Genomic DNA, 25,175 nt, shown 5'->3' with positions numbered 1-25,175 from the left:
TGTTGCTTGTATAATTGCATATGTGTTTTGCCTTATATAATTGCATACGTGTTTCATTATAATAAATGTCCTTGTGTGAATGTAAACCTGCTCGTTTCGTCCATTCCCTCATTCACTGAACATTTCCTGTGTTGGGAGTTTGAAAGCCGTTGGTTTGCCGTAATAGGGGGACATTTGGACCGACGGTTCTCGGCGATTACGCCGCTCGGAATCGCGCACGGACAAGCTCGCCTCGGTGGTTTGTTCCATCCGAGTTCCGTCGAGGGTGGAATACCCCGGTAGTTGGATCACGTGGGTATTTAGGTACATTGAAGATTGGCAATCGACCCTACCCCAAGTGATCTGCCGATTGGCTATTTTGGTTCTTGTACAAGGACCCGTCGCTCGGAGTTATCCGGGCGGCGATCTATATTCCGGGCGATCGGTCGGGCCGACTCGACTTGCGGCTCCGTTCAGAGCGGTCGGTTGGCGGCTGACCCCCAGGCCCGTAACTATATATATATATATATATATATATATATATATATATATATATATATATATATATATATATATATATATATATATATATATATATATATATATATATATATATATATATATATATATATATGAAGCCTGGTGTTGGCGCAGTGGTTAGGGCAGCGGCTTGGGATCCAAGAGGTCCTGAGTTCAAGCCCCGTTGAGCCACTGAATTAATACACCAGGGGGTTGACTCAGCCTGTCATCCTTCCGAGGTCGGCGAAATGAGTACCAGTATACTGGGCTGGTGTATACCCCGGTTAAAATAGGTGTACCATATCCCTGTGTCGTAAGAGGCGACCAGGGTTGCGTCAGGAAGGGCATCCGGCGTAAAACATGTGCCAAATCACTATGCGGATCATAATGGATGATCCGCTGTGGCGACCCCTAACGGGAGCAGCCGAAAGAAGAAGAAGAAGAAGATATATATATATATATATATATATATATATATATATATATATATATATATATATATATATATATATATATATATATATATATATATATATATATATATATATATATATATATAGTTATATATATATATATATATATATATAGTTATCCATATATATATCCTCATCCTCATCCATATATATATATATATATATATATATATATATATTGCTAATGTCCTCATACCTTGTTAATGAAGACCATAGTTGAACACTCGCCTGAGTCATCCATTTCTCTCTCTGCAAATATATACTGCGATGCACTTATCCAATTCTCTTTATAAACTCTTTCATTGCTCTTACATCTACGACCCTCCCTGGCAAGCATGATTTTCTGCTGAATAATAAATGTCTCGTTTTTGTTCAGTTCTGCTTTTGCTTACTCTCAATCTGAGCGTCCAACACTTATCACCATCATCATCTCCAAACGATATCTGCCAAAACCGGCTTTGTAAACTCCTTTCAATATATCAACACTTAAAGTCTGTTAGCAAAAGTATTGGGACAGGAACGGAGGTCTGTCGGTGTGGAAATATTTTAGCATAAATCTCATTAACTTTACCTCCGTTCTTGACACCAACTCTAATTTGCATCAAGTATTTGAACTGCAGAAAGTAACTTTGAACCAGAATTTCTCTTTCACCAGTTGGAGTACTTACATGTGTTAAAGAACATTCCACTGGGAATGACGAGGATTTTCTCCACTTCTAAATGCCCCTACATCACTCGGGCTTTCCTTATATCATTGGGGGCATCATCTGTCAATAACTTTTGCCTGCTTGTCTTATTTTCAACATCAGATTAAATTGATATCTTCCATTTCCTAAAATCCTATCCATAGTTGAACTGAGAAGTCGCAATTTTAAGTAAAAGTTGCAAACCTCGAGTACCCGCTAAAAAAAATTTCCACATTGAAGTCATTGAGCTCTTGATGTTCATTGCATCTCAATGAGACGCGTCTTTCAACATCTGATGCACACTTTTATAAAGCACGGGCTGCCTTACATATTGGCAAATTATGAACATGGAAATAGGGAGGGGGCAGTTTAAATTTGGGTGTGCTGGGCCTATACCTGTGGTCCTTTATTCGTACACAGTGAGTAACTGCGAGTTTCGATCAGTTATCGCCAAGAAGCGGACATGCCACTGATGTAGTGTCCCTGGATCCTAGAACAGGAATTTGGGATTGGTTGAGGTGCCAGTCATAGAAGGACACCGTCGGATCCCTAATGTCCACAAACTAATGCCGGCAGATGGGATGTCAGTTTAAGTTTAACGCCAATCTGAGGCACACACATTGATCTGAGGTGCTGCCTTGTGAAACACCATGGAGACAGTTTATAGCTGGGCCAAGATTCGAATCAAGGTTCGACAGCTCAGATGTAAGTGTGTATATAATCGAGGCTATCTATCCACCAGTTCAGTTTCTTCTCTAAAATAAAAACGATTTGTCTGCTATTTCTTTATCACTAAAACCTCTGCGGACTGCAACCAAACGAATTTCCTCGTTTCTGAAACTCCTCATATCGCAGCTATGTGGTGATGAACCGAAGGCACACCAATCATTCTTCGTTTCTCCACACCCAGGATGCAGGAGATCTGAGGGGTATATTGGGAGATGGCGGGGCTGAGATTGTTTTAAAAAATGCACAATGTACAGTGATCACCCACCAAGTAGAACCTTACACACACTGTGCAACGGCATGCATCTTGCTTCCATTAAAAAAACAAGGACAAATGTGTCCAAGAGCCGCATCCAAAAGGTTTTGTCTTCACCAGAAGAAGAAGAACAAGAACAAGAAGAGGAAGAAGATGAAGAAGAAGAAAAAAAAACAACTTCCAATATTTCATCACATGCCTTGATTGAGCCACTAGCGAGACCCGTCATGGACGATCGTCGTTCATGACGAGAAAATCGTGTATTTACGAAATTATAACACATTAAATGGAATAATCTATAAATAGTAACGTGAACTTTTCGAAACTTTAAAGCAAATGTCCGAATATATTTAAAAGTTCATGATAGATGCTCTCAAAAGGCACCGTCAATGCGAGGATGTGTACAGGTGTTTAGTATTTAAGGAGATCCGGATCCTATATATATAAAAGAGCCGAATCGTAAAGGTTTTGTCAGAAGAAGAAGAAGAAGAAGAAGAAGAAGAAGAAGAAGAAGAAGAAGAAGAAGAAGAAGAAGAAGAAGAAGAAGAAGAAGAAGAAGAAGAAGAAGAAGAAGAAGAAGAAGAAGAAGAAGAAGAAGAAGAAGAAGAAGAAGAAGAAGAAGAACGCGCAGCTCTCTTAGAGCCACGTCGCGAGATGCAACTAAAAAAAAAACTCATTCCTTCAATAGCCAGCGGTTCTCAAACTATTTACCATTCGAGCCTGCACACGTGGTCCTCTAGGTATTGTGTGGGTTGAGACCTCATAATATGCATCAGCATTAGGTACTACATGGCATCGACAGAAGGAGCTTTAAGAAATATTTAATATAAGGATAATTTCATTTTGCAAAATGTGGTTATCAGTCAGACGATATTAAACAGGTATCAGGAAAAAATAAAACCCAAGGACTGCTTTTAAATTCTTACTCAACATGCAAGTGAGACTTAAAAACATACAGGTAGTGGACAAAAAAAACCGGACACACCTGGGTAAATGTGGGACACCAATCAGTGGCTTCCACAAAAGTGTGGCCCATGTGTTCAGCAAATTACATCCCAGCTTGCTTAGGGTCATGTATTAAAATGCTGCGCAAGCCTGGTTGCTGATAATTATGGCAAGCATGGCTGCAAGAGGAGACCCCTCCACCGCCCCCCCCCGCTCCCCAATGCCTCATCCACAGATCACGTGTGGTCACCCAATGGTTTGATGATCATGACACTGAAATTATCCATATGTCATGGCCTTCTCAGTCACAAGGTCTGAACCCAATCGAGCATGTATTAGGCCATCAGCTGTCAGCTGTATCATGCAATTTCATTCCACTCATCGGGGGGGGGGGGGGAGGGGGGGTAGGCAAAACCTTGATAATATGATAGTATATATCCAAATACATACGTATCCAAAAGTTCTCCACTCAAATAGCTGCAGTTCTTGTGTATTTTCATCTTGAAAATCGATGCATTCCCCACGCTCTCTCATTTGAATTTTCTCCACTCGGATCACGTGTGGGCCACGTGACGCCTCCACAGCCAATAGATCGGCTGACACCATACGCAAATTACGTCAGACTGTCATGTGACCAGCTAAGTTGTCCAAGATGGCAGCTGATCGGCGATTTTTGATGAATATGGCCAGTGAGGACGCTCCCCAGTGTATTATTCACCAGGACAATGTAGCGAAGGAAGAAGTCAAACGTTTTACGTCTGTAAGATGGGATAAATGGAGAGAAAGTGAAAACAAATGGCTCGTCTTAGACGGTCACGAACGACGTTTAGCCGAGAGTGCCGTGCCGCGAGGGAGGACTAACTTCGATCATGGGCCTATTGTACCCAGAGTGCCGGTGTAAAGATTTCAAGCTAACCCCCCCCCCTCTTTCAAGTTACCTCCCGGTAATCTGAAATCGATTTCAAGTTACCCCCAGGGGTAGCTTGAAATCGATTTCAGATTACCCCTTACGATTTCAGATTACCCCCCCCCCTCAAAACATTTATGTGTTATTTATTTACAAAAAAATAGTAATTTAATTGATATTGAAAACTTATTAGGGAAAAACCATTGACCACGTGACCGCCTTTAAAGAGTTTGCAATGAATTTTGATTTTATTATGAATGATTTTATTTTAATATTGTTATTAATTGAAATCAGTATTTCTCATACAGTTATAGTTTTTGCCACATTTTTATGAAATCCTTCTTCGATATAGTTGATCCAAGTAGACATACTGGAATATCTTTTTAACCAACTCAGACTATATTTACAATTATGGAAACAACGCAATAAAATCAATGTATAAGAAAGGCAATGAAAACAGCTTATTTTAATTCACAATTTCGTTGTGGTGGTGGTGGTGGTCGTATGGTAGCTTAGCTGCCGGGGTAGCTCTCATTTCTTGAAGCGTGACTGTGTCGCTGATGCAGTGCCCCTCTACCAGTACACACACTGGAACTGGTACTCATTTCGCCGACCTCGGAAGGATGACATGCTGAGTGCGTAGCCTGGTGTTGGCTCAGTGGTTCGGGTGGTGGCTTGGGATCCTAGGGTCCTGAGTAGTGGTTAGGGTGGCGGCTTGGGATCCTCGGGTCCTGAGTCGTGGTTAGGGTTGTGGCTTGGGATCCTAGGGTTCTGAGTAGTGGTTCGGGTTGTGGCTTGGGATCCTAGGGTCCTGAGTAGTGGTTCGGGTGGTGGCTTGGGATCCTAGGGTCCTGAGTAGTGGTTAGGGTGGTGGCTTGGGATTCTAGGGTCCTGAGTTCAATCCCCGTCGTCCGCTGAATGAATGCACCGGGGGGGGGGGGGGGGGTTGACTCAGCCTGCCATCCTTCCGAGGTCGGCGAAATGAGTACCATTTCCAGTGTGTGTACTGGTGGAGGGGCACTGCATCAGCGACACAGTCGTGCTTCAAGAAATGAGAGCTACCCCGGCAGCTAAGCTGCCATACGACCACCACCACCACAACGAAATTGTGAATTTAAAATATGCTGTTTTCATTGCCTTTGTTATACATCTTATATATTATTTCCGAGTTTGTGGTTTCGTGTCGCGCTATCTTCGACTTTGTTCTGCGCTCGAGTAACGTGATATTCGGCTTACATTATTTCAAAAACCATATGAGGTGCATGGTACAAAAAAGTAATTAAAATGGTTCTGAAACAGTGAAATCGTATTCCACTTACTGCATGAAAGTAAAATTACTACTTATACTCTGCATCAGTTCCTTTCTCAAACACACCCACCCCAACATGTCGCGCAGAGCGTGGGTTATGCTTGTTGATTTTATTGCGTTGTTTCCATAATTGTAAATATAGTCTGAGTTGGTTAAAAAGATATTCCAGTATGTCTACTTGGATCAACTATATCGAAGAAGGATTTCATAAAAATGTGGCAAAAACTATAACTGTATGAGAAATACTGATTTCAATTAATAACAATATTAAAATAAAATCATTCATAATAAAATCAAAATTCATTGCAGATTCTTTAAAGGCTGTCACGTGGTCAATGGTTTTTCCCAAATTAGTTTTCAATATCAATTAAATTACTATTTTTTGAAAATAAACAACATAAATAAATGTTTTGAGGGGGGGGGGGTAATCTGAAATCGTAGGGGGTAGGATGAAATCGATTTCAAGCTACCCCCGGGGGTAACTTGAAATCGATTTCAGATTACCGGGAGGTAACTTGTAAGGGGGGTAGCTTGAAATCTTTACACCGGCACTCCGGGTACAATCGGCCCATGATCGAAGTTAGTCCTCCTGCGCCGGCACTCTCGGCTAAACGCCGTTCGTGACCGTCTAAGACGAGCCATTTGTTGACACTTTCTCTCCATTTATCCCATCTTACAGACGTAAAACGTTTGACTTCTTCGTTCGCTACATTGTCCTGGTGAATAATACACGGGGGAGCGTCCTCACGCCATATTTATAAAAAATCGCCGATCAGCTGTCGGTGATTTCCTCCCTGCAGGAAGCTGCCATCTTGGACAACTTAGCTGGTCACATGACAGTCTGACGTAATTTGCATACGATGTCAGCCGATCTATTGGCAGTGGAGGCGTCACGTGGCCCACACGTGATCCGAGTGGAGAAAATTCAAATGAGAGAGCGTGAGGAATGCATCGATTTTCAAGATGAAAATACACAATGACTGCAGCTCTTTGAGTGGAGAACTTTTGGATACGTATGTATTTGGATATATGCTATCATATTATGAAGGTTTTGTCTACCCCCCCCCCCGCCTCCCCGATGAGTGGAACGAAACTTGATTTTCAGGCACTTTCTGAGCCATGGCTGATGGCCTATATGGGATACTAGCAGACCACCTACCCTCCAGGCAATTTGGTTCCAAGCATTCAACACGTTCTTGTGACACAGACCTTTATTTGGGCATTATATAGGCCCTTCCCCTTCCTGGTGCAGCACAACATAATACACATTTACATGGAGAATTTGTGCCTCCCCCCCCCCCAAACACCACCGGAAAAGATAAAACACCCCGAAACATGAATTGGGATCATGCTGATCCGATGTAGTAAGTCTGAATGTAATCAGCCCAGAACTGTAGGAGATGTGCGACAAACAAACAAATAAAAAAACCAATGGTATCTTGCCAAAAGGTGACCACGTGTGACTTCTTTAAGGTCACACTGAGGCGAACAGAGCTGCTATCCACCAGGAGCGACTCCTTGAGGAATATCTGCCTACGAGAGATTCCGATGAGAATCGTTCTACAGAGTAACCATGAAAAATATGCGTTTGCCTCATAACGTCACCAAATGAAGTAATAATGTCTCAAGCTTGACATATCTCATCATCATCGAGATATGTCTCTCATCGAGACATATCTCATCTCAGAAAGCACTCATCGAGGTGTTCAGTTAGAGGTATTACACGATATGGTACCTAAGATTTCAAAATTTGACCTTGGGGTCAAAAACTTTCGACCTCCAGCACTAACCATGAAGGTCAAGGCCGATCGCCACCAAAAATTAATCAGCTGAGCTCCAGACCATGAAGTTTGAAGACGATCCGATCAAAATTATTCAAAAAATAAGGGTTTCGTCGACTCCCCTGATTTTCGACAAAGTGACCTTGACCTTTGACCTTGACCTTGGAAATTTTATGCGCTGAAAGGGACCTCTATAGGACTCTGATATGCGAAGTTACAAAAATTTCCAATGATAACTGTGCTCTGCAGAGTGATCGATATGTGATTACAGACAAAAAAAATAAAAAAACATACAAGCTGACGAACATATTTTGCAAAAACTTCGTTTTGGCAAGATAACAATGGTCTGTGAGTTATAGTGAGGATTCTGGAATGACGCCTGAGACAGTGGTTTCCATCTCCATGAAGCAGGTGTGAGTTGATTGACTCTCTCATGGAAAAATGGTGCCGCATCCCTCTTGCAGAATCTCAGACGCTGTTGGACTCTATGCCATGGTGCATACAGGCCGTACTGGCCGCATGTGGTGGCTCATGTCCCATTAAGTCACTTTACATTTGTGTTTCCATTAATTTTTGTCCACTACCTCGACTGGGAATAAAGGATAAAGAAAAAAAAACACCATGAAGGTGTATGGTGAATGTGGCTTGGAAAAATAAAATGGTAGATCGGAAGAATAAGGAGGAAGAAGAGTCGGTACAGGAAGTCACGTGGTCATGTGGGGTACAATGTGAGGTAAAAGGTATTTTTTGTTGTTTTTTTTTTAAGACGTGAAACAGAGGGTATAGTTGGAAGGGATAGAAGGAGGGTGGAAGGAAAAGTGGAGAAAATAAAAACTGATAGTAATAAGGAGAAAATACAACAAACACGATTGTGCACACAGATGGAAAGAAGGGTAGGCCTCAAGAAAACCCGACATGAAAAAAACGACTAAAACTCAACACTTGGCACAAGTTTTAATGCAAGATCGAACTAGAAACACACAGTAAACACAGAGATAACAAAATGGCAGTAAAAACATGACCAAAACGACCATAAAACTTATCTTGGAGAAAGTCGGTCAAGACCCTGAAGAGGAACTGCCACCGTTGCTCAAGAACCAGAGCCGGAAATCAACCTTAATTGTTACCTGAGGATTAGAACCATTCTCCAGCTTTAATGAAGAAAATTGTTTTCCCTAGTATGGACTGCCTCTCAACCACACCTGCTTCACGACAAAATTTCCCTGTTTCTCTCAACAAACCAACAGGACTCAAACTTACTGAAACATGACTGAGTGGAGCAGAAATGTTGCATGTAGTCAAATTAACAGAAGCCATCAAAGGACAGATGTTTCAACCTTTGAGCATCAATGGCTGGAGTTTGATTCCATTCTAAACATACATACCAATAAGCTTTCACCTTTTGTTAAGAAGAATTTAGTGACAACTTCAAGTTACCATACCCTGGGCTCATGAAGTCAAGCATCATGTGTACACCAGTGCCACCATGTGTAGACAGACAGGTCATTTATGACTCAGCAAGGTTTTTGTTTGATTTCGTTTTATTCATGTATAATGTGTATATAATATACAAGGTTCTGGGCTTAATGGGGAGCTCAACAACAGAAGCAGTAGGTTCATGTCTTACTAAAGGGTCTGGGAGGAGTGGGTGGACATGTAGAAAGAGGAAAGGATGAATAACAGAAAAATGAGTAACAATATATGTTTTTTTTAAACGCTTTCAAAATGTTTCTTAAAGTGTCTTACCCTGCTTGTTACTCCATCAGGAACAACCCATTCATTCTTCTTCATTAAAATCTCTTCCTTCTTAGCTCGCCTGTTCGAAGAACAGAGAGCTATAGCGATACCCCGGCGTGAGCATGAGCGTGAGCATGAGCGTGAGCGTGAAAATGTTAAAGTTTTTGGTGCAAGTTATATTTTCCTTTCTAATGTTTTTATCCACCACACTATTTTACTGATTACAATATACAAATACATATATTGCTTTAAAATTATTTGGATCAGACTTCACTTCAATGCTTTATAAAAAATATTATTAGACTCGTCTTTTTAAAACGATAAATGTATAAACAGGCGAGCATTGGGTGGCTTTGACACCAACTCTCTGGTCTCTTTTACATTGTGGCTTATTTCCCAAAAAACACCTCATTTCTAAACGTTTAGTTCATCCAGCCTCCCTCTAACTTACAGCCAAATTTTTCCCCATGCCTTCAACGAAAAAACATTCTCAACACCACCCCACCTTTGCAACCTGTCACATATTATGCAGTCGGAATCCTGCGGCATCAATTTTGCAAAAGCTGTGTTCAAATGACAAACATTTCCACTTCATGTCGATTCATAGTGTCAAACCCTCCATGTCAGTACCATCCCCCCCCCTGCTCTCCCATCATCCTGTCCACTCTCAACTTCAAAGTCATCGTGCCCGCTCTCGGGTCCCCCTCACCACCCCCCACCCGCTCCTCCCCCTCACAACTTCAACCCCTGCCCCTCCTGGCTACGCCCTCCCCGCACCCCACTCCAGCTTTCACCGATGCCCCGTACCCTCTCCTTGCTCTTTTCCACATCCCTATGACCTATCAGCAGCTCCTCTCCCCTTGTCCCTAGCTGAGTGGACATCAAACATTTTTGCGCTGGGTTTTTTTTACATCAAAAGTGTATTCCCTGACAATTTTTTAGCATAGATACCAAGTAGATATCATTTGTGTCGTTGGGTGAATGTGATTTCTAATTTTTGGTCATGGACAAAAAAGTTTGGGAACCACTGCTATCGACACTGTGTATCCATCACTGCTAACATTAATTCAACATGGGAATCCGTCCACAGAAACCTGCTCTCTCTTACGCACAGATTCATCCCATCTTATTTCAGTTATCTTATCAATCCTACTGCTCTTGGTACTCTGAATCCTGTGGTGAGGTAGTTGCTTTGAAGCAACTTTCATTCTCCTGGAAGGCAAATCTAACAGAAGGCAATCTTAGATTATTCCAATTCCACAATGCCCCAAACGAGTGTGTGCCTACTCTCAGGAGAGCCAGAAAACAACATTTGTCCAATCACAAGCATGAACTTTCAAACTTGCCTCCCTCCTCTAAAACCTGGTAGCACCTTGTCAAGTCTGTCTCTGATGGAGTATGCTCCCCTTCCATTCCTTCCTTCACTTTAAATGGCACCACAGTCGATTCCACTCGTGAGAAGGCCGAATGCCTCAATGATGTGTTTGCTTCAAAATCTTGTGTAATTAACCCCTCTCTTTATGTACCCTTCCTAATCATACCGAGCTGCTCCTGGATTCTGTGTATTTTGCACCTGTAAAGGTGGAAAGTTTCTGACAACCCTCGACTCTGACTCTGCAACTGGACCAGATGGCATCAGCTCATGTGTCCTAAAAACCTGCTTCACTGTTCTTGTGCTTCCTCTCTCTGCTATTTACCATTTGTCATCTTCAATCTGCTTGGAAATCAGCCAACATCACAGCATTACATAAAAAGGTGCAAGAGTGGATCCCCTTAACTGCAGAGCAATTAGCTTACCTCCAATAAACAACAAGGTCATGGAATCCAGCATCACAGTTGAGATAAAGAAATCATTCCTTTTCTCAAACAGCCTCATCTCAGATCCAGTTCGAATTTAGACGTGATCACTTCACCTTGAACATGCTGCTTCGACTCACCTAACAATGGATGGAGGTCCTCGATATGAGGCATGCGATCAGGACCGTCTCTCTGGACATATCTCAAGCTTTCGATACAGTCTGGCATCCTGCCCTGCTCTCCATAATGTCTGCTGATGGAATCCAAGGCCAACTCCATTCTTGAATTTCTGACTTCCTTCCGTCTCATAGGCAACATGTGGCTCTTAATGGAACCCTTTCTTATCCTCTCCCCATTAAGGCTGGAGTGCCCCAAGGCAGTGTTTATTCTTAATCTTCATCAATGAGCTCACTGACTCTGGAAAACCCTCTTTACTCTTTGCTGATGACTTCACACTTTGCCGTGGCACCTCTCACCCTTCCGAGACAGGCAGCAGCCTCTTCCCTTTCCTCAGACCCTGACAAAATCACAAACTCATCAAACACTTGAAATATGTCTTTCAATCCTGAGAAATCCCACATCTCTCTCTGAGCTCGAAGGAGTACTGCTCTCCCATCTCTCTGTTTCCCCTGCCTCACATCTAGTTCTGCTTGATGCCATGGAAACAAAGGCTTTCAATATCATTGGAATATCTCACAATTAAACTGAGTCTATGGGTATATCACTTCACCATTGTCAATAGGTCGGTGGTCTCTGTCTTCTTCCACCTCGTTTCTGGACCTGCACCCTCTACCCTCTTTTTGCTCTTTATTTCTTTGGGTTCCTTATTTAGTCTTCCGTTTCGTTATGTTTGTACCACATTATGCTTCGTCTCGTTATGTTTTCGTTATGTTTGTATCAGGTTTGTATCCTGATGCTGTGTGGACTGTGCTTCCCCACTGATGGACCTCTGGTAGCTTGTACATGTTGCTGTGTTTGAGCCTGGGGAGTAACTGCTGAAATCTATCTGTCCGGTTCTTCCCGACATCTTTGTTCTTTGTTTTTTCACATTTCTTTCAAAAAAATTTTCACAATTATCTTTAATCATTGGAATTCTTGCTTTTTCTTCTTTTTCATCTTTGTTACTCTCTTTTCATCTGCTTTTTTTTAATCGATCTCCCCAAGGATAAGTGAATTCTTGCAGAAATTTTTCTGTAAGGCTCACTTGCCTGCACCTGGATGGGTTTGAGGATTGAGGAGTAGCGGCTGAAACCTGAATCCTATCCAGGTTCCTACTGATGACTCCATCTTTGCTCTTAACTTCTTTGAGTTTCTTCTTGGTCTTCTGTTTCATTTGCTCTCCCCCCCACACCCCCTCAGGTATCTACAGGAAGCACGTGGTCCACCAGCTTTGTCTGTCTTCCTAGTGAAACTGCCGAAATCCAGAACCAATGCTCACCTCCCCTCATTTATTCCTCTTTTTCCCCCACCTGTGGAACCACCTCCCATACTCTATTCGATCTCATTTTTCCCTCCAGGTCTTCAAGACAGCTGTGTTCCACCATCTCGTCATTCCCCATCAAAACAATGTTATTTTCTACAGCCGTTAAACCACCCCCACCCCTGCCAAAAATTTTGCTTCTGTATCCATATTTTCCACCATTTGCGATCGACCTCACCTCTCATTGTTACCTGCATCCATTGTTTGTCCATCTCCATCCACTTTCTATGCCTGGTGTTGGCTTAATGGTTAAGGTGGTGTGCTTGGGATCTGAGGATCCTGAGTTCAAATCCCACTTAGCTGTTGAATTAATACCAGGTGTGGTCGACTCTGCCCATCATTCTTCCGAGGTCAGCAAAAATGAGCACCAGCTTGCTGGTATCCTGTGTCGGAGTGGTGACCCGTCCAGAATTGTGTTCAATAGCCAAGATGACTGCTGAGGCAGCACCAATGCTCTGCACATAGTTTGGATGGATGGATCCACTTTTTCCCTCCACCATGCTGTTGGCACTTTCCCCTTTGTTATGCTGTGTCCTGATTTGTTCTGTGTCGTCATAGCTCTTCCACGAGCCGAGAGCATGGATAAAAAATAATTTGGAGAGGAATCAAGTGAAGGTTATTACAAAAATAACATTATTACAACAAATTAATTCTCATATCAACTCAGATTTTAGAAGCTGAGAATTTCTCATCAAAGCCTTAATACTGCTTTGAACCTGCAACCTGTGGGATATTGGGATATGAATTAATCTGTGGTCCTCATCATAAGGACACCACAATACCCAGTATTCTGTTAGTACAATACTCACCTGTCATATATATATAAATATATATATATATATATATATATATATATATATATATATATATATGTATATATGTATATATATATATATATATATATATATATATATATATATATATATATATATATATATATATATATATATATATATATATATATATATATATATATATATATATATATATATTATTCTCTTGTTTATAAACTGAAGATTATTAGCCTCATGAGAGGAAAGGGTATTGCATTTGGGTTATTTTGTTACTTGGTGAAAAAAAATTCTTTCCAAGTATGTTGTTCTGTCGTGTTTATCTGTCTGTCTGTTCGTCACGATTCTTGGCCACAGTTTTCAAGCAATCGTGAAATTGTTTGTGTATGTCGGTGACCGGCCAACGACAGCAACAATTAATTTTGGTGAAGATCCGTATTTGGATTCAGATATGAGAATTTTTTTTCAGTGATTCTTCACCATTGAGAGATTGGGCCAAAAACGATATTGTGTGATACCTCAAAATGTTGTGGACAGATTTGGATTAAACCTGGTGGACATGTTGTGTGTGTGTGTGACGATGATGAATTTATTCGATTTTTGTGAAAATCTGAATCCGGATCCAGATCCGATAATTTTTCAAGTATTTCTTCACCATTGAGAGATGGGGGCCAAAAACGATATATAGCACAATATTTCAAAAGGTTATAAATGGATTCCACAGAAAGTTTGTGGACAGGTTGGGAGTGTGACAAGGACAAATTTATTCAATTTTGGTGAAGATTCGAATCCGGATCCGATAATTTTTCAAGTGATTCTTCACCACTGAGAGATGGGGCCAAAAACTATGTATCACATGAGATCTCAAAAGTTGTGGACAAGTTATGACAAAACTAGGTGGAAGAGTTGGTTGGGTGACAAGAACAAGCTGATGCAATTTTGTTGAAGGTTGGGATTCAGATCCGACTTATCAGTAGCATACAAAATGTAAACGATTCAGCCTGGTGGAGGTATATGGTCGACCGAGTGCCGTTCCATTTTGCCAAGTATCACTTCATGAGTGATTTTTCATTTGTCTGTTTGTTTGTTTGTTTGACGACAGAACTTTAATGTTTTTCTCTGCAAACGCTTGTCGGATTGACACAAAATTTTCACCACTACTCATGTAGAATGTTTTAATGATAATTATGTCACGTGGTGTGGCAGTCATGTTGGAAAAAGAAAAAATTTTGGACCTCTGCATCTCAGAAACTGCTGAAACTGAAGCTTGGCACATGACAAGTACTCCACATGGGGAATAAGTGCGATTTTTTTATGACATCATGGGTGCCTTCATTGTGACGTCATAATTGCAGAAGTATAAAACTCTATCCTATCAGTATGAAAACTTTTGAGTGTCATCTGGGGATGAATTGGTCCACAGAAAAAAAAATTGCAGATGTCATCCCGCATGTGATTCAGCAGACATATTGTTTAAACAAAAAAAAATCTTCTCTGAAGCGGCTGAACAGATCAAGGTGAAACTTTACAGGTATGATCGACTATCCATGAGGAACAAAACGTTCACACCTAAGACATCATAGGTCACATGGTTTGGCAGCTATATTGGATTTACCCCAAAAACCTATTTTAAAAATCTTCTTCTCCATAATAGCTGGACAGATCAAGGGAAAAATTCATACACATGCTCCCCAAGCCTTGGGGATACCAGGTTGCTCATGAGTAATTGATAAGTCACATAGTCTGGCAGCCTTATTGGATTGAGTCAAAATCTTAAAAAAATAATTTCTCTTGAACCGCTTCATCGATTGACATGAAACTTCACATTTATGATCTAGTACTGATGGGAAATATATCTCTTAATTTTCAAACTAATCGGATGTATGGTCTGGCAGACAGAATTGTTAAATTATTTTGATCTGTTTTCTTTTTGAATAAGGCTCACTTGGCTGCACCTGGATGGGTTTGAGCGTAGATGAGTAGCAGCTGAAACACAAATCCTATCCAGGTTCCTCCTGATGACTTCATCATTGCTTTTTGCTTGTTCGGGTTCCTTCTGATGACTCCAACACAGGACTGTACCGATTTGGTCTTCTATTTGATTTGAATTGAATTTATTTTAATCCCATTCTGAATTCAGTTGAATAATAATGAAAAACGTCATGGGTCAGGGTCAGGTGTCCGATCAAAGCGGGTTTAAATCGAAGCGGGATGCCTTGGTACCCGGTCATTACTGCCAGCAGTTATAAAGTGGCAGTTCTAATTATGTCTCTTATTAATTAATTACGTAACACACCAATACACAAACGCCACACAAAACTTCACAAACACGACACAAAAACAAGTCCTGGTGAGGGTCTGCAATCTCTGATTGCTCTTTTTCTTGTTTGTTGATATTTTTCTCTTTATGAACAAAACGTGGAAAAATTATTCATCAATATGCATGAAATTTTGCCCAGTTATTTATTTTTCTGATTGGGAGTAAAAGGCCTTGAAGAAATTGAACAACTACAGACTATGTAATGTGATGAATGGGTTGGAAAGAGCCTCGAGGAATACACAATCGCCTCTGAGTTACCCAGCTTGGGTTTGAATCTTATCCCAGCTCTCAACTGTCACCCTCGTGTTTCGCAGACAGTATGAGGCATCAATCTGTGCACGCTCACTCGGATGAACATTAAATTGGATGTCCCGTCTGTCGGCAATAGTTGGTGGATGTTAAAGATCCCACGGTGTCCTTTGTGAGGAGTAGGAGTTATTGACGGCGGCCCGAAAAGATTACAAATTCCTGTACTCTCAGACTTGTATCGTGCATCAGCGTGGTGACCCATCCAGGATTGTAACCCTTGCTAAGAGACTGATTTGGCAGAACTGATGCTCTGTTTTATAGGACGGTGGTGCGTTCGTGTGTGTGTGTGTGTGTGTGTGTGTGTGTGTGTGTGTGTGTGTGTGTGTGTGTGTGTGTGTGTGTGTGTGTGTGTGTGTGTGTGTGTGTGTGTGTTATTTAGACCTCGAGTCTTAAATTTAACAATTCTTGTGATTAATTTCAGCTTTATATAAACAATATACTTGACGTATTATGCTAAAAATGACAAAAAAAAATACACTCAATGACCAACATAGTGACTCTTCCCGACTAAAAAAGTCTTGGGAAAGAGACAAAACCTAAATGCATATATATATATATATATATATATATATATATATATTTATATATATATATATATATATATATATATATATATATATATATATATATATATGCAGATTGTATATGTGTATATACTACTGCAGCATAGTAAACCAATTGTTTGACTTTTCATAAAAGCACCAAAATTGGTACATATGTTGACTAATGTATTCGGAACAATTCTGGATATGGAGACACTCGAGATTTTTGCCTTGGTCAGCTTTGGCGGCCATTTTCCAAAATGGCCGACATTCTACTTTAACAACATGGGATATCTGTCATTGTTATTCTCTTTGTAGGTTTCTCAGAGGTGATAAATACTCCATGTGATGTGCATTTACAAAGGAAAACAAGACAAATGTCATTTTTGTTGATTTATTATATTTACAACCATTGTATTGGGGAAAAATGGTCATTTTTATGGGAAAATCCATTTTCGCACACAGCATCAGTGACAGGTTCAGAAGTATTTTGTTGTGGTGGTGGAAGTGGTGGAAGTGGTGTTATAATTGGTAATATTGATGTCGTAGTAGTAGTTAGTAGTATTAGTGTGGTCACAAGGTGTTTTTTGTCTTTGTAGAATATGGAGTGATAATCATCAGGAGCAGAATCAACACGAGTGGGAGTGACCATGTCAAAGAAGTTCCAGCTAGTGCATTCTTCCATGGACCGTGCGTCTGTTGGCCCATCCAACACAAACTGGGAACTGTGTGCCATATGCCAGGAGGACACAGCAGAGTCCCTTGTTTGCCTAGAAAATATGAAACGCCCAAACACAGGGAGTGGGTACAAGACACTGGCCGGGAATCTGATGCAGTTTGGAGAGTTGGGCTTACGACCAAGAACACTGCAGCTTGATAGACTTGATGAAGGAGAGGGCATCGAGGCCGCACTGGTTGCTCACAAAGCTGTCTATCATAAACGATGCATCCTTCGTTTTAATACAACAAAGTTGCAAAGAGTATAGAAGAGGCCAGCAGGAGGCAGCTCATCTGGTGAAGGCAATGCCATGCCAGGAAAGCGCAACAGGTCACTCAGTGCAGAATCAAGTACCTCTAGTCAACCTTCATGCTTCTTCTGCAGACAGTCTGGTGTGGACACCTTACATGAAGCCACCACCTTCAAGATTGATCAGCGTGTGCAACACAAATTGGAGACCACGAACTGCTGGCACGGCTCAGCATGGGTGATATGCGAGCTCTTGATGTCAAGTATCATTACAAGTGTTTAATGTCTCTCTACAATCACGCAAAGTCCTCTGTCAATGCTGAAGACAAGACTGGTCATGAAAGTGTGGTCTCCGGAATTGTGCTGACAGAACTTGCCCTTTACATTGAAGATACTCACCTGGAAGAGGACACATCTCCTGTATTCAGACTTGCCGACCAAGCAAACCTGTACGTGAACAGAATTGAGCATTTTGGAGTTCCCTTGGACACGAGAGTGAATACGACAAGGCTGAAAGAACGCCTACTAACCCAGCTCCCAGGCATATGGGCACAGAGCAAAGGATGAGATGTCATGTTGGCATTTGATGACGACATTGGCGAGGCACTTGGCAAAGCCTGAGAGCTGGACTGTGACAGTGAATTAGTTCACCTCACTCGAGCTTTACAGATAGTTCGTCGATACATGTTTGAGGAAGCCAACTCATTCACTGGCTCATTCAAGGAAGGCTGCCAGCAGGAGGCTGTGCCACCTGTGCTACTTTCACTGGTAAATATGGTGCTGCATGGACCCCCCATCAACAATCAATTTGATGCTCCTTCAAGACAGACAGCTTTGTCCATTGCACAGCTCCTGAAATTCAACGGTGCCAAGCATTGCCAGGAGCAGAAAAGAAGCACCTCTCCTGTTGGTACAAAGACACAAGAACATCCAGCTATCAGACATGCCACATCTCAAGAAACTCCTCTGCCAATGTACATTGGCCTGATGCTGCACGCTGAGACTCGCAAGAGGGAACTAGTGGACAAGATCTTCAGTTGTGGTCTCAGCATCTCATACGACCGTGTCCTGCGTTTCAGGAGAGCAGCAATTTACAAATCAAATAATGGCTTTTTTACCGAAAATACTGGCTCATAATATTTGAATGCACCTTTTCATGGTCAATTTACTGAATTTTACACTTTCCTTATTTCTACCACCAATACAATAAGAAAATAAGAGCATATAGCCAATTTCGCTAAAGTAGAATGGTGGCCATTTTGGAAAATGGTCGCCGAAGCTGACCAAGGCACAATCTCGGGTGGCTCCATATCTAGAATTGTTCGGAATACATTATTCTACATGTGTACCAATTTTGGTGCTTTTATGCAAATTTGAACAATTGATCTGAAACATCAGACTACGCTGCAGGACTAAGATATTCGTTTGCTTTCAGGAGTGTTTGTAACATTGTATTTTGTGATATTAATGGTATAATATTAATTTGTGATTGGAATGATGCTGTTTGGAATGAAAATGCAGAGAGATTGAGTTTAAAGTACAATGAGGAAATTATGTGAGGGGTTCCACCCTTGACATTCACGGATTCGGAATTTGCAGTTTCGCCATTGTGACATCACAGAAATATTACCCACCTTATTTCTGTTGGGGTCAACTGCAGTAACTTTTTTGCCCAAGTCCTTCATGAACCACCTGTCCATGCCTGAGGGTCACCTGAAGGTGTCACAGGAGTGTGCAATTTATTGGTTCATAGTTTAGCATTCGCCATTTCCGCATTGTCTGTTTGCTTTTGGGATCCCTCCCCCTGCATTGCATGGGTACCTCGCTCGTATATATAAATATAATCAATATCCCAAGATAGGTGAAGAGCACCACAGTTCACCCAATTCATTTCCAGCCATCCTCCAATTTCTACCTATGTCACTCTATCCCTCTATTCCAGATTGCAGACAATCCCAAGTAATTTATATTTTGCAGATATTTGCAAACAGCTTCATGAAACTCCAAGACATAATAACAATTTATATGAGTGAAGAGTTCAATGATTCAGGTCAAGTCAGGAATGGAAGCATGTGCCAGAGTAGCGCGTTGCTGCGTCCACTTTCCCCCGGTACTCCAGGGGCCTCCGTCTGGCCATCCTTCAGGCAGATGCCTGGCCCATCCCCATATCCTTGAGATGCTGATCAACCTGCTGCAACCACGAGGCACGTGGTCGGCCCATTGGCATCCTCCATTCATGAGTCCCCCTCGATGAGAGAATTTGGTGATCAGGATGATCGTCAGGAAAACAAGCCACATGTCCATACAGCCGCATCTGATGCTCATGGATTATGCAGATAACAAATATCGTTTGAGTCTCTCTCAGCAACCGCTCATTGGACATAAAGTCCGCCCCATGATAGCGAAGCATTCTCTGAAGAGACCTGGTACCAAAGGAATTAAGTCTCCATCTCAGATTCCTGGACAGAGTTCATCTCACATATATAGAGCAAGACTGGAAACACCAAGGATCTGAAGACTCAGACTTTCATTCTCCTGCACAGGTACCGACAGTGCCACACCCCATGATCAAGTGAATCCATGACTCCCCAGGCATGGACCAGATGCCTATTGACCTCTGGCTCAGCCAATGGAGACAGGATTATCAATTCCAAGGTAAGCCAATCTCTCCGGGACCTCAACGTCCTCACCACAAACAGTTCACATCCAAGATGAATTGAAAGCTGGATTTTCGTTTTTACCCAGGAAACCCATAATTCCAGTGGCTCCGACTCCTCATTCAGCACCTCGAGGGCCCCTAAAAGGATACCCAGAGTCTCTGCAAAGATGACTACATCATCTGTGAAATCAAGGTCAGAGATCCTGACATTCCCAAACGATGCACCGCAGCTTGATCTCTCCGACATCCTCCCCAGAATCCAGTCGATACAACCGCTGAAAAGTGTGGGGGCCTGTACACACCCCTAATGAACTCTAGTAACAACTGGTAGTAAGTCAGAGATGGTATCACCACATCTCACAGCATGCTCAGTACCAGAGTATAGTTCAGATATAAGATTGATCAGTTTTAGTGGCACCCCATTAAGACCAAGAATCCTCCAGAGGGCATCCCGAATCACTGAATCGAATGCTTTGCAGAGATCAACATAGGCTGCAAGCAGCCCTTGCCAAAACTCTCGTCTGCATTCAGTGAGGACATGAAGAGCAATCATAGTCAATTGTTGACCTCTTCAGTGTAAAGCCTGACTGCTCTGGGCACTGGAGCTGAAGCAAATGGTGGCAAACCTTATCAAGAACGACTCGAGCAAAGACCTTGCCCGGCACTGAGAGTAGCATCACCACTTGGTTGTTCTTGCAGTCCCGGCAATCACCTTCCCTTTCCAGAGAGAGACAACAAGGCCCCTCTTCCAGTCAGTTGGGATGATGCTGTGTTCCAGGCAGAGCACAGAACTGCTTGCAATGACATGCGTACAGCATTTACACCAGCCTTGAGAACTTCAGCATGGATGCCACAGATCCCGGGAGCTTGACCCCATTTCAACCGGTTTACCGCTGCTTGTGTTTCGACAAATGAAGGTGGATCACAGTTGATTGTAAGGTCAGCAATAAGGATAGTATCACCTGTGACATCCAACTCGAAAGATGGTGGGTCAGCCTGGTACAGCCGCTCAAAGTAACCAGCCCAGTGGTTTCACTTCGGACTCCTCTGTCAAGAGCCAACCATGCTCTGCTCTAACTGCAGTACACCAAGGGATGGGTTTGGAAGAAAGTAATGTGTGAATTCCCCTGTAAGCAGGACGAGAATCACTTGACCCCTGGTGATGCTCTGCCCCTTCAAAGATTCCTTGCACATCAGCCTCCTTGTCCGGCCTCAGTGTACGTACAGTTTTCTGCCTCAACTCCCTGAATAGCTCCGCTTTGCTATTACGCCTGGCCCTGTAACTGGTCAATGGTATCCAGTGTCCCTTGAGATACAAATTTCTTCTTCACCCTGCAGTGAGTTCCAAGACATCCACCAGCAACATCAAGTATTATGGTGGTCTTGAAGGCACTCCACAATTTTCAGGATTTCCCAAAGCACACAGACCCCCAAAATCCCCACTCAGCCTGTTCACAAACTCCTCAGCTACCCTGTCATCTTTGACCTTTTCAACATCCAGCCTAGGCTGGGATGGTACCATTCTCCCAGATTTAAGCTACAACTTCAGAGTTGCTACAACTAGCATGTGGTCAGTATTGAGGAACTGAGCACTCTGGTAGACCCTGCAGTTCTGGATCATCCTTCAGTGACTATGAAGGAGCACATGGTCAATCTCCTTTGCCACACCACCAGCATTGGAATACCAACTCCTTTGATAAGCCTGTGGGCACTGAATCCATGAACCAGCCACCCTAAGTCCATGACTTCTTGCAAATTCAAGGGACTTCGTGCTATTCTGGTACACAGTTCCAGACTCATGGGAACCAACACATGTCTCATAACCATGCCTATCACTGCCAGACCCATGGGGACTAATACATGTCTCATAATCATCCCTATCATCTGGTGGACAACATTTCAGCACCACTCCGTCAAACACCACCACAATCATCTGACCCAGGAAGTTTACACCGTGCTTTTCCTCCTATCATCAAGAAATGGGGGTCCTGAAGGCTTTGCCCCAATCCCATCATCCAATGTGCTGCCCTGTGAAGGGCAGCAGCAAAGGAGGTTCTCCCATGGAGTGAGTTTTCAATTCACATTGCATTTGTGAGTTTTGCAGAATGAAGGGTTTTATGGTGGCCGGACTGCAAATCCTGACACCAACCTCCTAAAAAAATAAAGTAACCCAACTGCAGTAGGACATCCGCAGATACAGTTGGGCACTGGATATGGATGGCCATTGGCTCACATGGAGCTCCTTTACCCATTGATAGTTTTTGTTTTTAATCCTGCTGGGTGTCCAGATCCATACACCCTCCTCACCAGGAAATATGGTGGGAGAGACGGTTTAGTAACCGACAACCTGACCATGAAACAGGTTCGTGCAGGTTTACATGGTTCCTGTAGCAAGTCACAGATCTATTCTGGTCCGACCTGACAATGATAGTCCAATGATCGACTGTCATCAATATCAGTGTACGTTCTCTTTACAGAGCATTGGTGCTACCCTCGCAATCTCTTGGAGGGTTGTACTGGGTGGTCTCCCGTTGCCTTCTCAGTCAAAAGGGCAGGAATTTAGACTTTGTTCAGGCTGCCGGAAATAACAACCACTTGCAAAAGACACCATCGAATGTTTTTAGGATGCACCAACGACTGGTGTTGGCAGGCATTTCTTCTGGTTTGACATCCTTCTGATGGAAGGGGAACATTTTTGTATTGCTCTGCATGTTAAGCACCAGGGTGACAGTTTATAACTGAGTCATGATTGAAATCCTGGCGAGAAAGCACAGAAGTGAGTGTGCATACCTCTAAGCTATCCTGCAATTCCAGAATAATTGATAGTACAAAGTACATGGAGGAATGGGCATCAAGTTTGTGCTTAATTTGAACGTTTTACCAGTATATGTATCAAATGCTTTACTTGTGTCCCTTCCTTACATTACATGTTCTAGTTTGACCTGAAATGACCATCTATTGGGTCATGTAGAATAAGCAGAACTGGGTCAATGCCCATCTGCAATTTAAGATGGATGGGTTGGTTCACTCAAGAGAGCAAATGTTCTGCACAAAGATGCAGGTCTCAGCACTCTCAGGGTTCAGATGATTCTTGTATCCTGCTCAATAGCAAAAGTTGTAATGCTGACTTGCTATTTAGCCATGACTACTTTATCATTGGTCCATTAGCTGTGTAAGGATTAACCTCTTTCCTGTGAGGGTCTCACGTTAAATGAATGCTTCTTCTTCTTTCTCTTCTTCGTCTTCTTTAACAGCTGCAATTATTCCCACGTTATTGTGGGGTTAGCCAGGGAAAGCTTGGCCCAAGCTTGAATGAATGCTAATTTCCTGAAAATAAATGCTGCTCTCAGCCTAAGTGAAGACATAGTGAGATCTGAATGGTTCCAAAAGGAGAGCGAAGCGTCGTCGAGTTTAATTATAGCTGTTGATTTAGAGTGGGACTCAAGATTGGAATCAAGACGTGCAGAGCAAATGTGAAATTCGATAGTGGGCTTGTTTTCAAAATGAGCAAATGAAGAAGTAGATTATAAAGAAGTAAGTGCTCTTTGCTAACAGATAAAAACGACATGCAGAGCTTACTGGTTAAATATTTTCCAAGGACTCTTTAATGCAATGTCAAAAGTTATCCTGTGTGTTCTGGAGTAGGCCTCGGCCTAGATTTGGATTACATAAAAGTCTCAGAAATACGTCATACCCATAGACTACTCCAAACTAGGAAGTGGTGTAAACTGCTGTGGTTCATTCATACGGTCATGGCTACCTGGTGGTCAGCAGAGATGATGGTGTGAGAATAAAAGAGATAGGAAACTTGGGGAACTGAATTTTAGCTTAAATTTTTACACCAAGGAATGTTATTTCTTGAAATGAAAGATATTCATTGATCATTTGTAACTGACATTTCTGTCGACTCGAAGAACTATTCAGAAGCACTTCAACATTTTGTACAGTGCTTTTGTTCAGTGAAGAATGATTCATGAATGACTTCTTTTCCAGGTCTCTTCAGCAGAAGAGCAATCTTATGTTGGCACATGCCTACTGACATTCAGGTAAAGTGCTTTGCGATTTTTTTAATCAAGATATTTTGGAGAGCATTTGTTTGGTGGTGAATGTTATCATGCACTAGCTCTACACTTGGATATATAATCATGGCTCACTCTACTCTTTCTATCAAGGAGGCCTGTTGATTGGCTTGGATTTGGACAAACTGCTCATTCAAGTTTGCACCAGCTCTGTCACAAAGATTATCTTGATGAAAGTCTGATTCATTGCTTGCCACTGCTTACACACCATTGTTAAAGACCTCAGTTGCAAATTGGACCATTTTTCATTCATCGGTTGAGAATCCAAATGACAGAAACAAAAGTAATGACAATTAGAAAGCATCCCAGAATGCAAATCCCATCAGCTTCCACGTTACACTTGAACTAATCTTGACGAAAACAACACCTAAAAAATAAGAAGTACAATTTTTAATATCTATCCTGTGTGTTCTGGAGCAGACCACACAGGATTTATAATGTTCTCCATATTCTCATAATAGAGGTTGTTGAAAATTTGATGACAAAAGCTCAAATAGTTTAAAAAAAAAAGTTATGGCCTGGACAGACAGACAAGCAGTCATAAAGAGGTACTTACAAAATCAGTCGCTGTGACCTTGACCTTTGGACCTCAAAAACAATCGACTTGCAGCTTTTGATTGGTGAATCAATATGCAAATTCTATCAAATTTCAAGCCAAATTAAAATTGACCATTTTGTGATTCACCAATGTATAACCTTTGAGCTTTTGAACCTATTATTAATTAGCTTCTACATATTCTCATATTAAAGGTTTGTTGAAAATTTGATGACAAAAGCTCAAATGATAAAAAGTTAGGCTTGCACAAAACACCACACACCCACAAACAGAAACACACACACACACACACACACACCCATCAGAACACTCAGAAGAGAATGGTACCAAAATCATCCCCCTTGAAGGAAATCAATA

At 41.9% G+C, this 25,175-nt stretch overlaps 1 pseudogene across 1 annotated transcript; it reads left to right on the top strand.

The window, feature by feature from the left end:
* The first annotated feature begins 5,571 nt into the window (after nt 1–5,571).
* LOC147012154 (uncharacterized) lies at nt 5,572–24,169 on the top strand (annotated as a pseudogene). Its single transcript, XR_015051481.1, has 2 exons — nt 5,572–6,813; nt 17,157–24,169. The product of XR_015051481.1 is annotated as an uncharacterized LOC147012154 (transcript).
* Nucleotides 24,170–25,175: the final 1,006 nt, after the last annotated feature.

Source organism: Eptatretus burgeri, chromosome 15 (genome assembly GCF_056783735.1).
Source record: "Eptatretus burgeri isolate ZD-2024b chromosome 15, Ebu_testis_v1, whole genome shotgun sequence".
In the NCBI taxonomy this organism is placed as follows: domain Eukaryota; kingdom Metazoa; phylum Chordata; class Myxini; order Myxiniformes; family Myxinidae; genus Eptatretus; species Eptatretus burgeri.
Note: the sequence above shows the minus strand (reverse complement) of the source record. Positions and strands in the feature narration are given on the sequence as shown.